Genomic DNA, 4,449 nt, shown 5'->3' with positions numbered 1-4,449 from the left:
CCTTTACATTAAAACCCGTTGTGCCAGGCAATCCCGCGCTGGGACACTACGTGTGTGCGCTGCGTGTGTGTGTGTGTGCTCAGGGTGGGGGCCAGGGGGGAGTCGCGGCACTTGCGGAGTTGCTCCGCGGCTATGGCACCACACTACTTCTCAAAAACTCTGGAAGATAAAAAGGCAGGAATGAACTCGAAGACATCGAGCCTAACCAAATAATTAGCTGGTTGCCAAGTGGGCAAAACTAAACGTATGACCAACAAGTTCGCCACAGTGTTCACGCGTCGCCTTCTATTGTGCGTGTTAACATACACATCTGTGTGTGTGTTCACATGTGTGCATTGGTGTGATATGTGATCGTGTTGATGTGTTCATGTGCACGTGTGTGTGAGCGTGTTAATGTATTTATGTGTATACGTTTGTGTTTATTTTCGCGCGCATGCGTTCACGTGCATATGCAACACGCATATGAGGGTGTTAATGCACAGGTGTTGATGTGCATTGTGTTCGCGTGCGTTGTTTACACGCGAATACACATGTGCATGATCATGTGTACGTGTTGATGCGCAAATGTTGATGTGCAGTGCGTATGCGTGCGTTGTTTACACGTTGCGCGAGAGCCAGAGAGGTCTCTTGCGCTCTCACGAGGGTGGTCACCCTGTGGTGCCACGCACCCGCGGTGAAAGTGTCTTACCCCGGATGCCGCCTCGCCCGTCTCTCACCTGGCCAACATCCAGAGCCGTCACCACTGCCGCTGCCTCCTCATAACCCCCTCCCTGCGTCTATCGCTCTCTCTTGCTTTTATTGGCAGCCTTAGCCAGGTGAGGCGCCTCGAGGAGTCACACACACACCCCACCCGCACCACTAATGTAGACTGTAGCCTCCTGGTTCTTAATCTGAGTGAGTGAACTGGCAGTCTATAATGTAGACTGTAGCCTGGTTATTAAGTGTGGTGACTGTGCTGACAGTCTAATGTAGACTGTAGAATGGTTCTTAACCTCGGTGAGCGTACTGGCAGTTTATTTGATTTTAATTATTTTTTTATTAACTTAATTTGTATTACTGCTCATGATTAATAATGCGGGGGTGGGGGGCGGGGTCCACATGAGTGACGTCATCAGCTCATGATTATTGATGAGGGGAGAGTTCCATGTGGAGTGACGTGGTCCGCTAATAATTATTAATAATCTTGATTTGAAGCTTTTGTCACTAAAGGAATTCATACTTCTTTGGTTCTTTCGGTAAAGTCACGTAGGTAGAAAACAATAATAGATCACGACGTTTCGATCGCCACAAGAAATCGTCTTCAGGTGGGAGAGAGAAACTGGCAGCAGAAACAAGTCCTTATATATACAGTGAGGGAAAAAAAGTATTTGACCCCCTGCTGATTTTGTACGTTTGCCCACTGACAAAGAAATGATCAGTCTATAATTTTTTAATGCAAATCATTTTATAACATTTTTGACATGCGTTTTTCTGGATTTGTTGTTGTTATTCTGTCTCTCACTGTTCAAATAAACCTACCATTAAAATGATAGACTGATCATTTATTTGTCAGTGGGCAAACGTACAAAATCAGCAGGGTATCAAATACTTTTTTCCCTCACTGCAGAGAGCCGAGGGGGGGGGGGGTGCAGCATCGGGCAAGAGGGTGGGGGCTAGAGACTGTGCCTAAGCGAGTGGGAAATCCAAAGATGGGAACCGAGATGGGGGGGGGGTTAAAGCACGACGACGACGCAGAGGTGAGGAGGTGGCCATTGTATTGTGAGAGATTAGCATGTCAATGTAAACGAACCAACGCAACGGGGGCTCTTTTAGTGCGACATCCAGCTCGTTAGAAAACGAGGGAAATAAACGAGGGACATCACCACATCGAGGGAAGAAGAGAGACACAAGCCGAGAGGCACACCCACACACAGAAAGACACACACAGAGAGACAACCACAGAGAGAGATACATATAGATAAAAAACACAAAGACAGAGAGACACACACACACAAAGAGACACAGAGAGAGAGAGAGACACCTAGAGAGACACACAGAGACACACGCAGAGACACACACAGAGGGACACACCGAGAGAGAGAAAGACACACACGGAAAGACACACCCACACACAGAGAGAGACATACACGGAGACAGAAAGAGAGAGACACACACAAATCGAGGGACACACAAAATAGACAGAGAGAGACACACACAACAACATCACAGCCAGTTGTCGTCTGCTAAAATACGAGAGCCACTGCCACATCGAGGGAAAGGGGGCAACGTTGGCATTGTTAGGGAGACATTTTGCCCGTTAATGTAAAGACATTTAACTTGGTAATGTAACCCAGAGAGTCGAAAATAACTGCTGACAATGGCAGGTAGGATGGAAACATCAACAACCAGTTAAGGTTTTACCTGGTTAATAACGTCCTTCCAATGATCGCTCAATTTGTACCCATCTTCTCACCATCAGAGCGAGACCAGCTGCGCTTGGCCCGCGACTGGAAAATGCTTGCTGACATTGGCCGGCAACTTGTTTCCTCCGGAGATGGCAACCACCACCCTAAGACCTGACATGGTGCTCTGGTCCCGTTCGCTCAAGAAGGTCTTCATCATTGAGCTCATAGTACCCTGGGAGGACTCAGTAGATGAGGCTTATGAGCGAAAACATCTGCGCTATGCCGATCTAGCTGCCGAAGCACGGCATCATGGCTGGAACACAGAAGTCCGACCAGTGGAGGTGGGCTGCAGAGGTTTTGTGGCAACATCTACAACCAGACTGCTTAGAGACCTGGGAATTAAGGGCCAGAGCCAGCGTTTGGCAATCAGAGCTGTATCGGAGGCGGCAGAAGGCAGCAGTCAGTGGCTCTGGATGAAGAGTAAAGACCCCAGCTGGGCCCCGAAGTGAGAGGGCCAAGAGGTATGCGGTCAACAATGCTTGACTCGTGGAGGAGGACGCCCCTGCCATGCATAGTCCCATGGGATGTTGGCTATCAACAACAAGGCAACTCCTATGACTAATTGAGAATGGGAAGCAAGCGTAGGATTGATCACCCTGTCGCTGGCCGCCTTTGGGGGGGGTGTATAGTGTGAAAGGCTGAAACACTCTAGGAACCAAAGGTACACTACTGACGATGCGCTCCCCAAATTTCACCAGGCTCACTGTTCATGAACTCTTGGACGTGCTTGCACAAAGGATAGTAACATCTCATCCTGTGTTCTTGGAATCTATATGTCTGTGTTTATATATCTGGATTGCTTAATGAACAAATCTTTGATGGGAGCCCGAAGGTTTGCAGAGTACTTTGGTCTCGGAAAAAAACAATGTCATGTTAGCCCACTGCGTTCAAGTGGGGGTGCCTCACATCATCCGCTCATGATTATTAATGAGGGGTGTGCTCCATGTGGAGTGACGTCAACCGCTCATGATTATTAATGACGGGGGGGGGGGGAGCCTCATTTGGAGTGACGTGATGCACGGGACACAACCTTTTTTGGCTCGTTTTATTAGTTGCTGCGTTGACTTCTTTATCAGCGCCGAGGGGTCTGGGGGGCAGTAGTGGTTAGTTCATGCTATAAGCACCCAGGGGCCTAGCGATCAGTTTGCGCTGTGCGCATTGAGGGTCCCGGCATTCAACTTCCTTTGGAAGTCTTGGGCAACGCACCGTGCGCGCTCGGAGGCTTGGAGGCCCCCTGGCAGTCCGAGGCTCCGGGGCACTAGCCCCACTGGCCCGGTCCATAATCCAGCCTTGTCACTAACACCACTTGCCCCAACAGTTTGTTAAGGCTATAGGGAAGGTCTTTGTCTTTGTCGTTTTGATCTGGTTGAACGCTGTGTGGATATGGGTGGAGTAATCAATGAGTGAAGTTCACAGTAACAATGACCACTCACCGATTCGCACAGCACACACATACTTAGTTTCCAAGCATTTGATTTCATGAATTGGAGGAGGGTGTAACGACACACATCTTACTCGCAGCCATCTAACCAAAAAACTATTTTGAATCGCATCAGGTCGTGAAAGCCTGCACACATTAAATCTGCACACACGGTCACTTCGGTCCACCTTTACATTTGTTAGGCTGCAGTGGACAATTCACACACGGTTCCCTGCTGACCTCACCTGAAACCCACAGACCACCACAACTTCTACAAAAGCTTTGTCTTGTTTTTTTAATCACATTATATGACATGAAGGGCCCTGTGAAACAATGAATTGATGTGAACTGGAGTGACGAGCCACTGTAAAAACGAAGCATGGCCCGCATTTTGCCCACATGCCACAGGGTCCCTGCTGTAACGGGGGTGACCTGGCGTTTGCCTTTGGGTTTATCAGAGTGTGGTGAGCACAAGGAGCGATGTGAATGCAGGGAGCAAGGTGATTGTGGCGAGCGAGGTGAGCGTGGTGAGTGCGGGGAGCAAGGTGAGTGAGGAGAGTGCAATAAGCATGGTGAGCGCGGTGA

This window comes from Lampetra fluviatilis, chromosome 48 (genome assembly GCF_964198595.1).
Source record: "Lampetra fluviatilis chromosome 48, kcLamFluv1.1, whole genome shotgun sequence".
In the NCBI taxonomy this organism is placed as follows: domain Eukaryota; kingdom Metazoa; phylum Chordata; class Hyperoartia; order Petromyzontiformes; family Petromyzontidae; genus Lampetra; species Lampetra fluviatilis.
Note: the sequence above shows the minus strand (reverse complement) of the source record.